Raw genomic sequence first — 22219 nt, 5'->3', positions numbered from 1 at the left:
CCCTCCCCTAACACAAAATGCCATGCACACCCACACACCACACCCACACACCACTTACCACAGACACCACTAACCACAAACACCACACCAACCCCAACCAACACACACACACACACAAACAACCAAGACGCCTCATAAACATCCCCATAAACCCACTCACATGGCAACACTATCTCTCCTATCACTCATCCTAATTAACGCACAGCGACCAACATCCCATGGTCCGACCACAAATTCATCCAAACCACGCTACAACGCTTAATCAACCACACTGAAACCAACAACAACAAAAATACATCGCATTCCCCAAACCATGTCCCAGTGAAGTCATCGCAGAAGCCCTCCCCACCGCACTAAAAGATCTTAACCTTAACATAGCAAACACAGCCATAAATTCATGGCCCAACATCAATGCTGAAATCGCCAAATCAAAATGTCCCATCATCACCAAAGAAATCAGAAATGAAAACACTCATAAAGCACCATGGTACAAACAAGAACTGAAAAACACAAAACGACTACTCGGTCAAGCTGAAAAAAAATGGAGAAAAGATCCTACCACATCCCACCGAGATAAATACAGAACAATACTCCACATCTACAAAACCGACATAGACAAGGCCAAACGCAATTACTACGTAAGGAAAATCCACGAACACCAATACAACCCAAGAGCCCTATTCAACTTCATCGCCAAGCTGACGCAACCCTTCCAAACCCCACCTTCCAATGAGAACGACACAATAACATGTGACAAACTAGCACTGTTCTTTCTGGACAAAATCACCAAATTAATAACTACCACCCCTCAAGCAACCAAGGAAACACTGACCCCCCCCAACCCACTACTGTCCCCACTTGGACCACCTTTGAAACCACAGCCTTCTCCGAGATAAAAACCATCATACAAAAAATAAACCCAGCCTCCCACCCCCTTGACCCTATACCGATCAAAACCTTGAAACTAATCCCAGACATCATAGCCAAACCTATAGCTGATATCATCAACGTATCACTAGAACCCCAAGCCCCTTAAATGTGCCATCATCAAACCTATACTCAAAGAACTACACCTTGATGCCATCGACCCTACCAATTTCAGACCCATATCAAACCTCTTTTTATCTCAAAAATCCTTGAAAAAACTGTAAACCACCAACTCTCCGAACACCTGGAAACCCAAAAAATACTATACCCATCCCAACACGGATTCAGAAAAACTCTCAGCACGGAAACACTCCTACTTACCCTTGCCGACTCAGCACTCAAGAGGTCTAGACGCCGGACAATCCTACATTTTTATACTACTGGACATATCCGCCGCATTCGACACCGTCAACCACAACACCCTCCTAACCAGACTAAGTGAAATCGGACTAGATGGCACCACAATCAAATGGTTCAGATCCTACCTATCGAACAGAACATACAAAGTAACTTTCAACAAGGAATCAAAACAATTCCCCCTTTCACACGGCGTCCCTCAAGATTCATCACTCTCCTCCACCCTTTTCAACATCTACATGCTCTCACTTTGCCTACTCCTCACTGACCTGGGCCTCCAATACTTCATATATGCCGATGATGTCCAGATCCTTATCCTCATGAAAGAAAACATACAGAACACCCTGCTACAATGGAACTCCATCCTAGCCCAAATACAAAAACTCCTATCCCAAATAGCACTCACCCTCAATCACACAAAAACTGAAATTTTAAACATCTCTAACAAACCACCAGCATGGAACATTCAAGACTGCACATACACAAAAATCATGAACCATCTCGTCACAACTGCAAGAAACTTAGGCTTCACCTTAGACTTCAAACTCAAACTGAAAACTTACATCAACGCTATAATAAAAGAAGGATATTTCAAATTACAAGTCCTCAAAAAATCAAACCCATACTACTCAGTCAAGACTATCGATCTGTATTCCAAGTCCTCATTTTCTCCAAACTCGACTACTGTAACTCCATCCTCCTAGGGCTTCCAGGCTCCACCCTCAAGCCCCTCCAACTACTCCAAAATGCAGCAGCCAGATCCCTCACAAACAGCAAGCGCTCCACACACATCACCCCCATACTAAAAGACCTCCACTGGCTCCCCATAATCCACAAAATTCAATACAAAGCCCTTACCCTAATGCACAAATCCTTTAATAACGAAAAAATAGTCTGGCTAAAGGACACCCTTCACCCACACATCTCCCAAAGAAACCTACGATCCAACAACTCCGGATTACTTTCCATTCCCTCCAACCAACAGGCACAATGCACCTCAATACGTTAACAAGCAATTTCAATAACTGGACCCGCACTATAGAACAAACTTCCAGCAAATCTCAGAATGGAACCCTCATCACAGATATTCCAAAAATCACTAAAAACATGGCTATTCCAAAAAGCCTACCCAGCCAACAGTTAACTCCACAGCATCCCCAACGACCACAACCAAACAGATCTCCAACCCTGCACATATCCTACAATGAGAACACGTAATAGTCAAATCAAATGTTAGCTGTTATATTGTCATGAAAATAAGCCGTTTTTGTTATCACAATGTTATTTATTTATTTATTTATAACTTTTATATACCGAGGTTCAATTAACAGGATTAATTATCACTTCGGTTTACATTACAACCAGCAAAAAGAACAGAGACAAAGTCTTGTTTTACAATGAACAGAGTAGAAACTAACCTGGATAACATAAACTGGGTGAAAGCAGGTATAGAAACATGGGTCAATATAACTTGGGCGAAAGCAGGGCAATTACATTGGGGAGGACTATGATGGCCTCAAAAGGGAGGAAGTGAACTCATGATGCGGACTAACATATCACTATCCTTACAAAACTATAGGGATGTGCAGCCAGAAAGTATTCGTTGCATTCGGGATTCGTATTCGTTGGGGGCCATATACATTGCATTCGTTAAATGACGCCCTGATATATTGATACGTGCATTCGTTTTCCGGTTCCTATTAAAGTCAGTGGGGGAAGTATTTGCAGCCTATTTTTGGCTACAGAATTGGGGTTTTATTATCAATTTTGATGAAACTTCTGGGGAGCAATCATCAAAACAACAAAACAGCTCCAAGGTACTTAGACTGTGGCAAAGTGGCACCAAAGTGGCATGAATAGCCTAAGGTACTTTAAAGGGGCAAAGGGGTACCAGGAGTGGCAAGAAGAGAGCTTTAAAAGAGGTGCAAAGGAGCAACAAGAGTATCAAAAACACACCACAGCTTCAAAAGAGAGCACCAATAAGAGATGCATGAACCCTCGAAGGCAGCACGACAGGTAAAGCGGCAAGACAAGTGGCATCAGCATCCTACAGCACAATGAAGGAGGAACATAGCAAGCAGAAAGACTAGCACCAACACACTGAGCAATCATGATAGTGGCCAGAACACCACAAGGAGTTGAGTGAGTCATCTGGTGTATGGCAGCAAGGCACAGAGGCAGAGGGTAGATATAGGTTGGCTACACCCGGGGAGAGTTCCCTTTCTTTTGTGCAGGAAAGGGCTCCCTAGAATGGGTTCGCCCCTAGAGTGGGGTGTTTCCATTGGCATCTAGTGAGCTCTCGCTGGTCTTTTAAAATCTGGTAGAGTTAGCAGATATACAAAAGAGAATTTTCAGTCGAGGCGGAGGAGGTTACCATGTAAACAGCGGATCAACATGGGTCAGAGGGTAGATACAGGCTGGCTACACCCGGGGAGAGTTCCCTTTCCTTTGAGCCGGGAAGGGCTCCCCAGAATGGGTTAGCCCCTAGAGTAGAGCACGAGCGTTCAAAGCGTGGCGACCTGGAGCAGGGTCTCACTGTGAACATGGTCTCACTAGTTGTGTTTCCCAGAGTCTAAGTTCCTTGGAGATCTTTTTTGTTCGGAACATGGGTCAAAAGGTGGTAAGAGATAGGCTGCAACAACGGGGAAAGTTCCTGTTCCTTTGAGCAGGAAAGGGCTCCCTGCAATGGGTTGGCCCATCGAGTGTACAATGGTACAAATTGTAAGGATTTAAGCATTTGCATGACTTCATAAGCAAGAGGGAGGAAGTTCTCTACTCTGCCCTGAAACTAAAGAAAAATGTTTGTTTTATTTAAGGATCCATGTTGTGAAGGATTAATAATTTCAATTGCCAGAGACTGAGGTTTCCCTTCGCAATGAGGGTTCAGCCGTTAGGACTGGACATAAGGCCTGGACGAACAGGCACAGCAGTGGAGGACAGAGGTCAAGCCCACGTAGGGACATAAGGCCTGCACAGACAGGCACAGCAATCGAGGTCAAACCCTTGTAGGGACATAAGGCCTGGACGAACAGGCACAGCAATCGAGGTCAGAGTCAATCCCACGTAGGGACATAAGGCCCGGACGAACAGGCACAGCAATCAAGGACAGAGTCAGTCCCACGTAGGGACATAAGGCCTGGAAGGACAGGCACAGCAATCGAGGTCAAACCCTTGTAGGGACATAAGGCCTGGATAGACAGGCACAGCCGTAGAGGACAGAGGTGAATCCACCCTAGGGACATAAGGCCTGGATGCTCAGGCACAGCAGTTGAAGACACAGGTTAAGCCCACGTAGGGACATAAGGCCAGGACAGACAGGCACAGCAGTCGAGGCCAGAGGTGAATCCCAGGTAGGGATATAAGGCCTGGATGGACAGGCACAGCAATCGAGGACAGAGTCATTACCACTTAGGGACATAAGACCTGGACGGACTGGCACAGCAATCAAGGTCAAACACTTGTAGGAACATAAGGCCTGGACAGACAGGCAAAGCAATCGAGAACAGAGGTGAATCCCACCTAGGGACATAAGGCCTGGATGGACAGGCACAGCAGTCGAGGACAGAGGTCAAGCCCACGTAGGGACATAAGGCCTGGACGGACAGGCACAGCAATCGAGGACAGAGTCAATCTCACATAGGGACATAAGGAATGGATGGACAGGCACAGTAATCGAGGTCAAACCCTTATAAGGACACAAGGCCTAGACGGACAGGCACAGCAGTCGAGGACAGAGTCAATCCCACGTAGGGAGATAAGGCCTATACGGACAGGCACAGCAGTCGAGGTCAAACACTATTAGGAACATAAGGCCTGGACGGACAGGCACAGCAATCGAGGTCAAACCCTTGTAGGGACATAAGGCCTGGACGAACAGGCACAGCAATCAAGGACAGAGTCAGTCCCACGTAGCGACATAAGGCCTGGAAGGACAGGCACAGCTATCGAGGTCAAACCCTTGTAGGGACATAAGGCCTGGATAGACAGGCACAGCAGTAGAGGACAGAGGTGAATCCCACCTAGGGACATAAGGCCTGGAAGGACAGGCACAGCAGTCGAGGACATAGGTCAAGCCCACATAGGGACATAAGGCCTGGACGGACAGGCACAGCAGTCGAGGACAGAGGTGAATCCCACGTAGGAACATAAGGCCTGGACGGACAGGCACAGCAGTCGAGGCCAGAGGTGAATCCCACGTAGGGATATAAGGCCTGGATGGACAGGCACAGCAATCGAGGACAGAGTCAATCCTATGTAGGGACATAAGGCCTGGATGGACAGGAACAGTAGTCGAGGACAGAGTTCAAGCCCATGTAGGGGAATAAGGTGTGGACGGACAGGCACCGCAATCGAGGTCAAACACTTGTAGGAACATGAGGCCTGGACGGAAAGGCACAGCAATCGAGGTCAAACCTTGTAGGGACATAAGGCTTGGACAGACAGGCACAGCAATTGAGGACAGAGTTAATCCCACGTAGGGACATAAGGCCTGGATGGACAAGCACAGCAATCAAGGTGAAACCATTGTAGGGACATAAGCCTGGACGGACAGGCAGAGCAGTCGAGGACAGAGTTGAATCCCACCTAGGGACATAATGCCTGGACGGACATGCACAGCAATCGAGGTCAAACCCTTGTAGGGACATAATGCCTGATCGGACAGGTACAGCAATCGAGGTCAAACACTTGTAGGGACATAGCTCCTGGACGAACAGGCACAGCAATCGAGGACAGAGTCAATCCCACGTAGGGACATAAGGCCTGGATGGGCATGCACAGCAATCGATGTCAAACCCTTGTAGGGACATAAGGCCTGGACAGACAGTCAAAGCAATCAAGGTCAAACACTTGTAGGGACATAGCTCCTGGACGAACAGGCACAGCAATCGAGGACAGAGTCAATCCCACGTAGGGACATAAGGCCTGGATGGACAGACACAGTAATCGAGAACAGAGGTGAATCCCCACATAGAGATACAAGGCCTGGACGGACAGGCACAGCAATTGAGGACAGAGTCAATCCCACATAGAGAAATAAGACCTGGACGGACAGGCACATCAATCAAGGTCAAACGCTTGTAGGAACATAAGGCCTGGACGGACAGGCACAGCAATCAAGGACAGAGTCATTACCACCTAGGGACATAAGGCCTGGATGAACAGGCAAAGCAATCGAGAACAGAGGTGAATCCCACATAGAGATACAAGGCCTGGACGGACAGGCACAGCAATCAAGGACAGAGTCAGTCCCACGTAGGGATATAAGGCCTGGAAGGACAGGCACAGCAATCGAGGTCAAACCCTTGTAGGGACAAAAGGCCTGGATAGACAGGCACAGCAGTAGAGGACAGAGTTGAAACCTGCCTAGGGACATAAGGCCTGGACGGACAGGCACAGCAGTCGAGACCAGAGTGAATCCCATGTAGGGATATAAGGCCTGGATGGACAGGCAAAGCAATCGAGGACAGAGTCATTACCACATAGGGACTGAAGACCTGGACGGGCAGGCACAGCAATCGAGGTCAAACCCTTGTAAGGACATAAGGTCTGGACGGACAGGCATAGCATTCGAGGACAGAGGTGAATCCCAGCTCGGGACATAAGGCCTGGACGAACAGGCATAGCAATCGAGGACAGTGTCAATCCCACCTACATACATAAGGCCTGGACGGACAGGGAAAGCAATCGAGGTCAAACCCTTGTAGGGTCATAAGTCCTGGACGAACAGGCGCAGCAATACAGGACAGAGTCAATCCCACCTAGGGACATACGGCTTGGACGGACAGGCACAGCAATAGAGGATTTCATTTGTGCAGGTATTTTGTGGTTTGACCTGTCACTTCTTCCTGAACTGGTTCACTGCCAGAAGAAAATGGCATCTTTTTCGTTTCTGAAAGATAATTCAACAGAGGATACTTTTAGAGCAATAGAGACTGCCATTTGAGAAGCAAGAACTGAGCTGGAGATTATTTTTGAATACCCAGAAGCTATTAACTGTACTTATGCACTTCAGCTGATGACAAAGGAACAGGAAGAGCTCTCAGAATAAGGAAACCGCTACTCAAGTCAAAATCTACAATATCAACCTATGTTGATTTTGTGGTTTACACAGTGCCTCTGTAAACAATGGGAACAGAGAGGATGAACCAGGGTACAACTACCACCAGTTTTCAATAGTACTAGAAACATTACTGTTGGTAAGGTCTTGAGAAATATTGAGCATTTGAAATATGAAAGCTCCAAATATCTTAAGTCAGCTTTTTATGTGCTTACATTCCAAATGTGGACGGACAGGCACAGCGTTTGAGGTCAGGCCCTTGTAGGGATGTATGGCCTGGACAGTGGACGGACAGGTACAGCGTTTCAGTCAGGTACATGTGCTGCAGTGCTTATATTATCTGGAGCATATGAGGCAGTTGGAGCTGCTGCAAGGCTTTCAATTGCTTTTATTCATCTTGCCATTCGCAGGGAAAATTTGGAAACCCAAGCAAAGGCAGGTTTACTTTCAAAAACACTAGCTTTTCCATCAACTCTGGTGCCAGCCTTGAGCGGTGAGGGCTCATGATATCCCCTGTCATTGAAAAGACAACGTTCACTGGGCACACTGGTTGGTGGACATGACAGATATCGCTGAGCCACGTTGGCTAGGTGTGGCCAGACAGTTGACTTGTGTGCCCAATATGCCAGCGGATCTGTCTGCATGTTCTCTGTCGACTCTGAGAGATTCCGTGTCTCTGACAGCTGTGCTGGTGTCTCCTTTGCTTGGGTGGGCTGAGAGTCACTCATGCCAGCTGCTTTCTCTCTTGCCCATCGCACAGCAGATGAATCTTTATGGGCAACATGCCTTTGGTGTTCTGAAGTGGAGGAGGAGGTACTATCTGTCACAGACAGAGTGGTGCTCCTCTTGGGCTAGCAGCACAACTCTCTGAAGTGCCTGCTGTTTCCACCTCTGCTTCACGCCTAAGCTGTCTCTGCCTATGGCGCTCCTGTTCATGGACTTTTGCTAATAGCAGGTCGTTCACCAATAAGAGACAATTGTACTGTAGGGCAAGTTTCCCTTTCACACGGGGATCACAGACTGTGGCGAGCATGCATGTGTTCTGTGCTGTTAAAGGCCTTAATCTCTCTTCCACCTGCTGCTGCAAAACGTCCAGACAATGCAGCACCTCAACTGTCATTCCCTCTTCCTGTTTAAAGGCCTCCAAATGTTCATCCAGGAGATTAACTATAGGGATGATGTCAGCCAAGGTGGCACTTCTGGAACTCAGCTCCTCCGTGACATGCTTGAAGGGCTGCAGGATCTTTACCAGCTGACTCATGACTAACCAATCATGATGCCCGAGTGGATTCTGCACACCTATGTCCATTGTACCAGAAAGTTCATGAAGGGGTGTCTGCAGCTCCAATAACCTCTCCAGCATCATAAAGGTGGAATTCCACCAGGTGGCAATGTCTTGAATGAGATGCTAGTGAGGCATCTCCAAATCAGTCTGCTTTTGTTGTAGAACCTGCCCCGTCTTCACAATTCTGTGGAAGTGCGCTGCTATGTTCCTGCACTTCTGTATTAACCTATGCAGGTATTCATTCTCTTTGTCATTGGAATCCAACCCCAGAGCTGACTTCACTACCAGGTGCAGAGTTGTGCAAAATATCGGATGTTCTTAAAGTGCCCGTCATTTACTGCCTTAACCATGTTTGCACCATTGTCTGTGACAAAGAACCCTGCCTGAGGATTCCTGTCTCGCTGGTGTAGTTGCCAGCCCTCCAGCATCTGTCTGATGCATGCTAGAATATTGGCTGTGGTAAGGGCCTGGTCTGTCAGGTGGGTGTGCAGTAAAGCCCACCTCCACCCTGATACTTCTTCAGTAATAGAGCTGCTAGCTTCCCCTGCCTCAGCCATGTCCCACCAGTGTGCTGTCAGAGAGAGGTAAGAGTGTGCAGTATTCATGGCAGTCCAGATATCGCAGGTGAAATGCACTCTCCCCTCTGCCTTAGCTAGCAGCGCTTGCATGCGACTGCGACACTGCTTGTACAGGCTGGGGATGACCTTTCTGCTAAATGTGGTTCTGGAGGGGACTTTGTAATTTGAAACTACGACCTTCAGAAAACGCTTGAAACCCACATTCTCCACTAACTGCAAGGGCTGGTCATCAAGGGCAATCATTTCCCCAATGCTCCTGGTTACAACTTTTGAGGCTGCCTGCCTCCTACCCCGAGATAGCGTTACCGCACTCCACCCCATTTCCTCCATGGTGGGTTGTCACTTCTGCCACATGTCAGGGGTTTGCTGGCCTGCCACCTTACTGCTAGAAGGGGATGAGGGCAAGAGCTGACTCTGCTGATTTTGAACCTCAGATGGCAATAATCTTGTTGGGTGTTGCCTCTTCATATGATGCGTCATGCCAAAATTAGATAGATGTCCCATTTGCTTGCCTCTGCTAATATCCCTGCCACAGTAATTACACTGAGCAAAACGCGGGTCATCCATCACTTTAAAGTGGCTCCAGATCGCAGATGTCTTTCATGATCCTCCCTTCTCTAAAGCCTTGGGGGTGGATGCTGGCACTGGAGCTGAAGTAGTGGGTGCACCCTGAGAAGCAATGCCAGGGGCCTCAGTCACCCTCTGTGCCTGCGCTGACTGCTCTTCCTTCTCCTCCTCCTCCTCCTCATCATCAGTTTCATCTCTCCCCTGCTGCACTGAAGTGGAGGCTAAGACAGGACTAACTGATCCTCCTAAAGCTTCGTCAGCTATTACTTCTTCCGTTTCACATGAGAATCCCACACAAGATCATCTGAATCAGAAGCAAACAGTGACTGCGCTACATTGTCAACGCTAAGTATTAGTCGAGACTTCTGTCCCCCTGCTGCTTTTGGCTGTCGACATTTTGTCTGGCATGACTCAGCTTCCCCTTCCCTCACTTCCAAAACTACAGGGCCAGAAACAGGTGGTGGCGATGGCGATGCATCATGATCCGATTTCATTTTTTTCTGAATGGAACTGCCTGCCCCTACAAAGAGTTTAGATTGCGACAGGTGCCTTTTTAATTTTAATGGGGGGAGTATCACTAGTGTCTTTTGAAGTGCCTCCTCTGCCAATCACTTGACTACATCTAGCTTTCCCTGACATTATGGATTTAATGTCACTGCCTAGTGCCTACTGGCTGCCCACTGTCACGGTGCCTTGCTATGCACTAATGTAACGTGTGTGGTGTGCGCACACACACAGCTTGCTTGTAAGCACAAAAGAGGCAGACTGGGGATTTCACTGCACAGACCGTCCCAATAATACAGTTCAGTCTGTTAAACTACCCACTACCCACTGTCACGGTGCCTTGCTATGCACTAATGTAACGTGCGTGGTGTGCTCACACACGCAGCTTGCTTGTAAGCACAAAAGAGGCAGACTGGAGATTTCACTGCACAGTCCATCCCAATAATAAAGTTCAGTCTGTTAAGCTACCCACTACCCACTGTCACGGTGCCTTGCTATGCACTAATGTAACGTGCGTGGTGTGCTCACACACGCAGCTTGCTTGTAAGCACAAAAGAGGCAGACTGGAGATTTCACTGCACAGTCCATCCCAATAATAAAGTTCAGTCTGTTTAACTACCCACTGCCCACTGAAGCCCAGTGCATAGAGAGACTGAGTGAGTTGAATTAAACAAACTCAGTTTAAAAAAGCTGGAATTGTTGGCACAGCAGGAAAATCGATGAAATATATTTTCCAATGCAAATTCTAGCAAAATTGAATATATCTCTCCCAGCCACAACACCCAAATCGTGCTTGCTTGCAGCCAGGCCAGAGGGTGAATGAAAAAAAATGGCACTGCTAGCAGCTTTTCTCCCTGGCACACAGAGACTGTCTCAGATCACCTAAATAATAAACTGCTTAAAACACAAACAGGGCTAGCTGGCACTGCAGCCAAATAAAGAATAAATAGCTTTTTTTTCTCTTTACTCAGTGCAGCCTGCTTTCACAAAGCCTACCTCCCCACACCATCCCTGCAAAGAAAGTGTGTGGCACGCCTCGTGCTGAAGTATATATAATGCTGGGTCATCAGTAAAATCGTCACCAAGCACCGAATGATAGCGCGATTGGCTGCATTCAGTGCATTTCACAAAATGTAAGCGCTGATACACTACATTCCAGTATCCATGCCAACCTGTTGGACCCTTTCCTGTGAGTCACTGATGACTCACAAGAAAGGGCTAGTTTTGGCTCTGGATACAGCAAAATGGCATCCTTTGGGGCGGATTTTAAAAGGGTTAGGCGCGTAACCTTAAAAAAAAAACCCTGCGCGCGCCGAGCCTATTTTGCATAGGCTAGGTGGCGCGCGCAAGCCCCGGGACGCGCGTATGTCCTGGGGCTTGCAAAAATGGGTGGTCCGGGGGCGGGGGTGGGGCCACGGTCCGGGGGCTTGGCCGAGTGCCCCGACACAGCGGCATGTGTCGGGGCCTACAACAAAGGTAGGGGGGACGATTTAGTTAGGGCTGGGGGGTGGGTTAGATAGGGGAAGGGAGAGGAAGGTGGGCGGGGCCAAATAAAGTTCCCTCCGAGGCCACTCTGATTTTGGAGCGGCCTTGGAGGGAACAGGGAAAACCATAGGGGCTCCCCTCGGGCTCGGCGCTCGCAAGGGGGTGCACCGACCCCAGATTTTTTGGAATTAAAATTAAAATCGGCCCATTTGATTGCACATGGCGGCGAAGAAAAGCACGCGCGCGCAGTGCGCCGGGTGACGAATGAAACGGATGATAAGTCATATTCGTGGGGAGTCACTATACGTTTCGCCTCCCCATGAATATAACGAATAGGGACATATACGTTGCGGATTGCCAATATGGCGAAAACAAATGCACACCCCTACAAAACTATACTTCGCTGTAGTTTCACAATGTCTCAATGGAAAGATAGTATGACCTGTAATCACACTATCTCACTAGATATTATGTAAACTGATATGATACTCTTTGGTGAATATCGGTATATAAAAACAAATTAATAATAATAATAATAAACCTAATCTAGAAATACATCTTTCCAAAATAAATCCTCACATCTCACCCTCACCCTCACCGTCTCCCGAGATCACCCAAACTGTAGTGCTACATTGACCTTTCATACTATCTCTTCCTAGTACTATGGAATCATGTCGACATATTGTTTATAATCAAACTTCTCGCAACTGGTGATAGAGATGTAAAATAATCCTCCCATCTTTTTACAGTGTCTCGTTTCTTTAGAAACTACTCAGTTTTCTCCACATGCTTCTCCAATATACATGTCTGATGAATCAATTGCATCAAAGTAGGTATCTCAGAAGTCAACCATTTTTGCAAAATGCATTTTTTGGTTAATAAGATTACTTTCCTACACCAAAGCTTAACGTACCCTATTCTCAAAAATAACCCTAGCATGTCATCCCATAAAAATATTTTCATCTCCAGCGAAAGCAATATCCCACCTAATTCCATAAAAGTAACTTTGAACTCTGTTCCAGAACCTTTGTATCTTATCATTTTTGCAAAATTGATGACCCAGGATGCTAGCTACTTCTCCATACTATTTACAAGCTCCAGAATCTGCTATGCCCAACATATTTGTCTTCTTCAAGGACATATAAAATCTCTGCAAAAATGTAAATTGAGTTTCTCTCAGATTGATGTTTGTAGACAGTGTGCAAATACGTGAAAAACATTTTCTATAATAAATAAACTGAGGTTATTTCAATGCCTAGTTCTCGTTTCCACCCCACTACAAGAGTATCAGAAACAGACATTATTAAATGCTTGCGCAGAAATTTATACCAGAAAGATATTGTATGTCTGCTTAGAACCTCTAAATCCAAAAAATCCGATAATGTTTCCCACAAAGGGTGATGAGGATCTGGCAACAACAAAGACTGGATATAGTGTCTTATCTGTAAGTACGCAAAAAAATGTTTATTGTATAAATCATACTCTTCTTGAAGCGAACCAGATGTTCATATACGATTCATACCATCCACCACCGGAAGTAAAGTTCTAAGTATCTTAGCATGCTAATCTAAGAAAACTTTGTTTGCATTCAAGGACAAAAATCTTTGTTTTCCACAATAGGCAAGTAGTGAGATACTTGATAATTTAACTTTAACTTATAGCAGAACCATCTCCACATTTTCATTATTGACTCAAGTAAAATGCTTTGCTGGAGATTAAGTGGCAGTACACACTTCGTTTTATGTAGTATATACCAAAGTTCTAAAGGTTTGACTTTAGCTTTTTCAAATCCCTTAGGGGTATAAAAGTGAGTATCCATTATCCAATCTCCAAAGTGTCTCAAATTACATGCCATATTATACAATTTAATATTGGCCAGGGCCAGGCCCAGGCCTCCCAAATTTCTGTTTCTTATCAAAACATTCAATGCGATACAAGGTTTTAAGCCTTACCAAATAAATTGAAGAATTTGCCTAGCTATACCACTAATTTCCTTTTTTGTCCTGTAAATTGGGACCAACAGCATCAGATATAACTACTGTGGTAAGTTCATCATTTGATAGAGATTGACTCAGCCCACTACAGATAGCAGAAGGTCCATCCATTTTTTAAATTGAGTATTTACACTCTGCAATTTACCTGGATTCCAATGTAACTCTATTCCTAAGAATTGAAATGAATTTTGTACCCAGGGAATAGGAAGCTATGACCTAAACCAATTCATGACTTCTGACCATGTTGGTAAGACTTTAGATGTTTTCAAGTTTAACTTTAACCCTGTTACTACTCCATATGCTGAAGTCTGATCTTTTAATGTTATTTCATGCCCTGGTGTCATCACATGTAGATTATTGTAATTTTCTATCTAGGTATTTCAGAAGTTTTTCTTGAATGGATTTAACCATTACATAGTACAACGGCCAGAATAATTTTTGGTGCCTCTAAATTTGATCATGTTTCCCCTTATTTCATGAATTTCATTGGTTGCCAATACGATGCAGAATTATTTTTAAGATCCTTTGCCTGACTTATAAAGGGATCTATAAAGGAAAACTGGATTATCTGGTAAATCTGCTGGTTCCCTATAGACCCACATGAAAATTGATATCTGAGGCTTCCTTCTCCTCGGAAAATCAGATTTGAAAAGACTAGGCAAGTTATCGTCAAAGTCAGGCATCTTTGATTTGGAATACTCTCCCACTGGATTTACATACTGAACAAACTTTTTCAAATTTAGGAAGATTCTGAAATCCTAGCTATTTAGTCAAGTTTTAGTTAATTTGTATCTATCCTTTTATGGTATCTTCTAGTAATATTTTTATGTAAATTGAACTTATTGTGTTGATGTTATGCTGATTTGATTTTTAAGTCTTTCTTAAATTTTGTGAGGATTTCATTGTTTTATTCACTGTTTTGATGTTATGTGAAAATTGGTATATAAAAATAAATTAGAAGCACACCCCTCTCACTAATAACAATATCCAAACACAGAGAGGAAAAAATCAAAATTTCACTAACCACTAACCAAAAATTATTTAACTAATGAGGACAACGTCATCAGACTATTAGTGCTATACTTTTAATCCACTGTCTCTCGCCACGCAATGGGCCACAAACAGCATCAGCTGCTTAAAAGCACTATATTGTAATCACTTGACATTGTACCCCAACCATTAACCACCCATTTAACTATATCCTAAACCCAAATTCTGTCTCCAAACAGCAATTTTTTATTTTTCTTAAACTGACATATTTAATATTTTAAAAATACTTAGCTCCCACTGTAGCATTCCAAACACCGCCCCAACATGGACCATGTTTCGGCTGTCTCCAGCCTTCGTCAGAGGACACCTCGTATCAACATACAATCCGGAAGCCTCTTTTACCCATACCTATTAACCTAAAATAAAAATACTATTAAAAACATTCCCACCACAAACACTCACACCATTTGTATTTCATATCACATATAACCCCGCTATCAATTATACGACTTACTTTGATACCCACAAACAGCCTCCTCAAATGAACAGTCAAAACGTTCTTGTTTATACACTCTTATAGATACCACAGCGTTCCGAGCCCACACCTTCTTGTATTCCTTCTCTTTCTACAATGGCGCCTTGGTGTTCAAAACCTCCTTCAATTTCTCCTAGCCTACATCTCCACTTCCCTCCCCGGAAGTCAAATCTGTCAATCACAATTATAATTGTCAATGCAACCACATCTAAGGAACCAGACTCAAAACACAGACCAGTCTATTTCCTTATTCAGCCCACCAGGGGCTACCGCGTTGAAATAATGTATCCACCTCTGTTCTTTCTGTAATAGGATGTTATCAAAATCACCGCCCCGTACAGACGGCTTAGGTTGTTCAATTACTGCAAATCGCAGGTCATCAAATGAGTGTCCCTTCGCCAAACAATATTAAACTAAAGGTGCCTCAATACGTTGTCTCGCTATTGAACTTCTGTGTCCACCATCCTAACCCTTAAACATCGCTTCATTTTACCAATGTATAAAAGAGGGCAAGGGCACCATATCCCATAAATTACACCCACCGCTGAACAATCAGTGTAAATTCTAAAACGAAATTTGCCTCCTTAAAAACGGGCAACACTTCTCCACTAAAAGATTGATCACAAACGGAACACTTATTACATGGATGGTGTCCCCATAACACATATCCCTTTTGTCACAGGCCATAAAGGAATACTTGCAGAGATCTTGTAAAACGCAATAGTCAGTTAAAGTCCTGGTAGAAGTTAAGTGTAGCTCAGAATTTACACCGTTTCCCCACATATGCAACTGGGTTTCTGTAGACTTGAGCCTAATATTCAATATCAAATCAAAATTGCTGAAAAATATTCTAGTCATTCAAATTAGCTGATCTCATTCACACTGTAGTAAGAACTCTACAGCATATCACACATATTGCCACTGTACTTCAGTGGAAGGAATAATAAAGTAACTTAAAGTATACATAAATCATTCTTAATGCAAGTCATATATTCAGCTACATCTTACTGGGATAGATGTAGAGACAGATGTATCTTGATTGTACAGAAACTGACAAAGTAACCGTGCTGCAACATATATGCTTCATTGGCAAGCAGGGCTGAATTAACCGTGACATATGAGTGACGTTATCCAATGGTGCTGAACAAACCCTTGTCTCGTAGAACTTTTACTCTACTGAACATATGCAGAAATTCCTGCATTGGTGTTGTCTCATGAGCCTCATCAGTCTTTTTTTGTCCGAGCTTCAGCATGGACATGGGCTCTATTTCTCCAGAAAGTTTTCTCCTATTAATCATATTTTATACTTTCAATTATTTTTGTTGCTTCACTGTCTCAGCAGCCCTCAAAAAGCACTTTTCAGTGCTATATAAAAAAAAATTTTCTTCACAGAATGTCTGGATCCAAGAAGCCCACAGTGACTAGTTTCAAAGACTTTACTACAGTAGAAAAAGATGTCCATTACCAACAGACATGATCTTTGTTATTACTGCCTTAGACCGAACCATGATCAGTCAAACTGCTATCATTGTGGCCATGTCTCTGCTGTCACAAAAGTCCAGTGCCTTGAAAATGTAGGAATTGCATAAGTCTGAGGAGCTGCAGTCAATCTTCCTCTCCGAGGATAAGCAGGATGGTAATGCTCACATATGAGTGACATCATCAGATGGAGCCATGGAGGTTCCTTGCAGTGTTCTGGAAGGGCACCGAGGGGCATTGTGCTGTCCATCACTAACCTACAACTATTGGGCACCATGGATGCTGATGATCTCAGGAGTCCTAAGCCGCTGAGATCGGAGGGATCAGAGACCCCACCTGGATTCATGCACCATCAGTGCTAATAAGTGCTAGTGAGGCTATGGTGTCCCTAGCCGCTGGCTAGGGACACCATTGAGCTTGCAGCATCGACGCCCTCAGACGGATATGTTAGCCAAGGAGAACTGTTGATGGTGCTGGCAGTAATTGATTCCTTTGGACACTGATGAGATGTGTCAGGGCTATATTGGGGCTGCAGAGCTTCTTCCTGCAGGTGCCTCTGGCATCCTTGGTACCACCAGTCCATTGATGCCTTCAGGCACTGGGGTTTCTATTGGTGCTGCCAGGCTATCGATGTCTGTGGATGCTGGGGATGGTGCTATATACTGTCGAACTGATCAAGACATGGACAAGTGCACTGGGTGCAGCAGTGTTTGATGCCCTTGATGTGACCCATTGTTGGTGAGCGTGTGAGTACTATGTGCCCTATGGGCGCCATCTCCACGGTGGGCACCAGTGGATGCCTGTTTGAAAAAGAGAGTCTGTCTTTCCTGGGGTAATTCATATCCAGGGAAGGATTCCATATGGACCCCGAGAAAGTCAAGAGCATCTAAGACTGGCTTCATACGGTAGGGCTGCAAGCCCTACTAAGTTTTCTGGGCTTCGCCAACTATTACTGTCACTTCATTGCAAATTATTCAGCTATTGTGGCACCACTCACTGCCCTCACTCATAAGGGAGCTAACATGAAGGATTGACCTCCCAAAGCTGTAGCAGCCTTTCAAGAACTAAAGGATGGCTTCTTGAAGAAATCTTGTCTTCACCACCCGGACCCTAAGTGCTCATTCATCCTGGAGGTGGATGACTCCACCTTGGACATATGGGTTATTCTAAGGCAGTATTCGTCTAAGGAGGTCCTCCATCCCTTCTCGTCCTTCTCAAAGAAATTTTCACCCTCAGAACGTAATTTCGGCATGGGTGACAGAGAATTCTTGGCGATCAAGCTAGCGCTAGAAGAATGGCACCATTGGCTAGAAGGTGCACAGTACCATATCACTATATGTCAGATCACAAAAATCTGAATGACCTTCACCATGCCCAATGACTAAATGCACAACAGGCATGCTAGTCTCTGTTCTTCACACATTTTGATTTTGAACTGAGATATCGTCCAGCTCTCACGCTCCTTTCTGGGAAAGGACTTCCCAGAGCCTCCTGGATATATCATTGATCCAGCAAAGATCCTCTTAACTGCCTCCATGACCATTCCTCCAGGGTATGAAGATTGTTCCTACTTGACTCCATGAAAAGATACTGAACTGTTAACATGACTCCCATGTCACAGATCCTGGATGGGCCAGAACTCTTGCACTGCTCTAACAATATTATGGGTGGCCTCAAATGAAGCAAGATGTTAAAGCCTATATGGATGCTTGTCTCACCTGCACACAGCAGAAAACTCTGTCGGACCATTGCCAGCCCCCAGGGAAGCCTGGACCAACTTGTCCACTGATTTTATAGTGGATTTTCCCCTCTTAGATGGCACCACCGTAATCTGGGTGATCATTGACCACTTCTCTAAGATGGCTCCCTTCTGCCCCAGAGCTAGCACGCCTTTTTACTCTCCATGTCTTATGTTTGCACGGACTACCCAAATACATCTTGTTGGACTGGGAGTGCAATTCTTGGCAAAATACTGGCGTGTACCCTTACAACCCTTACATTCTCTGCCTCTCCTTGTGACAGTACCTTCACCAGCAGCCCAGCTATCCACCTTGGAACTCCTGAACATTTGGACCTGCACCAACACCCTCATTTAAAAGGCAGCTGAAAGGGCCAAGAAAACCACAGATGGGCACAGGAGGCCCAATCTGCAATTTAAGGCAGATGAGAAGATGTGGTTCAGCACTCACCACATATGCCTCAGAGTGCCCTCTATGCATCTTGCTCCATGATACATTGGACCCTTTACCATCCTTCGCCAGATAGACCTACTAGTTAAGACTGCCACCCACATTGGGCATACACAGTGTTTTTCACGTGTTCTTATTAAAGCCTCTAATACTCTCCTGGCCCTCTAGAGCACTGCCTAAACCTCAAGAAGTGATCAGTGAAGCAGCATGATCTATAAAGTGAAAGAAATCTTGGATTTGCAGTGCAGCGGCAAGAGATGGGAATACCTCATCTCCTGCAAGGGGTATGGTCCCGAAGAAAATACATGAGAGCCTGTTTCCAAAATTCTGGACACCAACTTACTAAGGGAATTTCACACTTAACATCCCAAAAAACCCTCAGGGAGGGGGTTTAAGGGGGGGGGGATGTGCTGTTGCTTATGGTGGTCCGCAGGCCACACTTACCTCCAGTCCCAAGCTTGAAGAGTCTTTTTTTGCAAAATCATTTTTATTGTGAAGATGTACAATGTCACAGTCACAGAAGGATATAACAATAAAAAATGATACCAACAATGTAACAAGTAATACAAAGGGTGTTCAGATCTTCATTTATACATCATCCCCCACCCCTAGAGGCAACTAGAAATCTCCAAGGGAGTCAGACTCACATGGAACCCAAGCACACCATTCACACCATGCGTTACCCACCCATGCACCATTCTCTCCAGCCATCAAGCACATCCTCTCCCCTCCCCCCCCCCCAATGCTGAACCCTGCCCAAAAGCCCCAGGGCTCATAGCCAAGAAAACAATCATGGATGAAAACAAGAAACATCACAGTCCCACTCAGGTTGTAGGTGCAGAAGAAACACTGGAATACCAATGTACACGGTATCCTGCTGTAACCAGATGACCTTGAAAGGCGGGCAAGAGAAGAGAATAATATTGTGCCCAACAATCAGCATATTTCTTGTCTGTAGTCTTAGGCGAGTTGGTATAGTCCATCAGTTCCAGCAGCACCATGTCCATCATACGATGATGCCAGGCAGTTATGGATGGCTTAATTAAGGGATCAGTCCAGTCAGCCAGTATCGTACGACATGCTAACAAAATCGCAATCCTGCCGAAACGATCCTGGGCCCCAGTGCATTTTACAGACATCACCTGTGGTCCAGCCAGGAGGAGCGCTGCCTACAGGTTGAGAGGTAGCTGAATACATTTAGCAATACAGTCCATGACTTGGGCCCAAAAAAACTGCAGGGATTAACAAAGAATCAGCCAATGGAGCATAGTACCTTCTACCTGTGAACATTTAATGCATAGCGGAGAAGGGAGGCGGCCCATATGAAAGCGACGCACATCATCACAGATGGTGTGGTGTATGATCCTGAAGTGTAAATGAGTCACCCTCTGATGCCGGCAGTCTGCCATGCGCCCATTCAGGCGCATGGCAGACTGCCATACTTAGCCTGTCTCTGACGCTACTGTTTCTCTGGGCCACTCCTAAGGCATCGCTCCTCTTAAAGGGCCCTGAATGGGCGCATGGCAGACTGCCATACTTAGCCTGTCTCTGACGCTACTGTTTCTCTGGGCCACTCCTAAGGCATCACTCCTCTTAAAGGGCCCACAGGGGGAAAATACCAGCAGCACCCAATGATGACATCACCAGCATGGCCTATAAAAGGCCACATCAGAAGCTTCTCTTGCCTTGGCAATAGGTCAACTACTGTTCAGTAGAGCTAGTTGCCTCAGGGTTCCTGGTCTTTGTTCTTATGTTCCTGATCTTTTGCTCCTGAGTTACTGGTTTTTGTCTGCATCCTGTGGTCTGTTTTCAGTTCTTTATTGAGTCCTCATCTTGTGGTCAATCTTCAGTTTTTCAGCATCTTCTATGTCTTTTCCTGCCCACTTGTCAACAGAGGCCTCGACTGAATACCTGCCAGCCATAGCACCCAAGGGCTCAACCTAAGGGGAATAAGGGCTAGAATAGGTGAAGCTCCAGTAGGGCCTCTGCTACAGCCAACTCTGCGAGCCGACAGTGGGGACCTGAAGGGCCCCTCTCTGCAGGTTGCGCCAACTCCCCCTTGGTCCAAGGGTCCATGCCCGCAACAGCATTGATTAGCGCTGTCGATGCAGCTGACATACCTTGCTCTAGCCCCAGATTTTTCAATGTAGATAGCTTCAGTGCTGCTGACACATTGTTCCTTGGCACCGCTGATGCATCCATCTCTGTTGAGACACAGGAATATGCCACTGCCAACACATTGATCATTGGCGCTGTTGATGCATGGGGCTTCATTGAAACACAAAGCATTGGCACCATTGATGCACAAAGCCCCGACGTATAAATCCTTGACATACTTTATACACAGAGTTCTGGAGCATGTGATGCATCAAGCCTTGATGGCAGTAATGGTCCAAATGATGGAACAGATTGCTCCATCATCAGCTCATAGGGTCACAGTGCTGTCAACTCAGCAGCTTTTTTCTACTTTACCCATACAGAGGGATGGATCCTTGGAGGCAGAAGGTAAAGTGATACACTTACCCCCACCAATCACCAGGATTATGTCACCATCCAGATTTTTGAGACACAATTATTTCATAGTTCCCTTAATTTTGAATCAGCCTCTGATGCAGATCTTTCAAAGCCCAGAGGATGTGAATGGACTCCATTCTGGTATCAGAAAAAGATGTTGGACTTCCAATTCCTGGCCAAAGAGTATGTCAGCCCTTTGACCGTTCTTTACACCTCTGGCATCTGTTAGTAGTGACGTGGACCCTTGAGTCGGCTGAGACGGATGGTGATGCACTGTGGGATCCCACAGTGGATGTCGCTGCCGGGAGGTGGCGCTGAAGAGATGGCCCTGGAAGGCTTCACCCTTGGAAGCCCGCGGTCCCTCCAGGAGGAGCCCGTGAGGACCTGAGCCGCTGGGTCTTAGGCAAGGTCCTCTGCGACCGAGGACCAAGAGAGATAGGCCAGGGAAGCAGCCGGCACCAGGAGGTCAATGAAGACTTCACCCTTGGAAGCCTGCGGACCCCCCGGGAGGAGCCCATGAGAACCCGAGCCACTGGGACTTAGGCGAGGCCCCCTGGGGGGCGAAGAACCGGATACCTGTGGATGAAGAGAAGCCAGAAGCCGGAGTCCAGCCAGGGACGGAAGCTGAAGCCTGAAGTCAGTGGATGAGCCAAGGTCAGAAGCCAGGAGTCAGAAGCTGAAGTCAAAGCCTGGACGGAAGCAGAATCGGAAGTCCAGGAACGGAAGCAGGAGTCAAAAACCAAGTCAAAAGCCGAAG

General features: G+C 45.8%; 1 protein-coding gene across 1 annotated transcript in view; it reads left to right on the top strand.

Annotated features, from left to right (window-relative positions):
• The window catches only part of CFAP54 (cilia and flagella associated protein 54), a 1106494-nt gene that overhangs the window by 761220 nt on the left and 323055 nt on the right, over positions 1-22219 (top strand). The gene's annotated exons all lie outside the window — the stretch shown is intronic.

This window comes from Rhinatrema bivittatum, chromosome 4, assembly GCF_901001135.1.
Source record: "Rhinatrema bivittatum chromosome 4, aRhiBiv1.1, whole genome shotgun sequence".
NCBI classification, from domain to species: Eukaryota; Metazoa; Chordata; class Amphibia; order Gymnophiona; family Rhinatrematidae; genus Rhinatrema; species Rhinatrema bivittatum.
The sequence above is the reverse complement of the archived record's forward strand: the minus strand, read 5'-3'. Positions and strand labels throughout refer to the sequence as shown.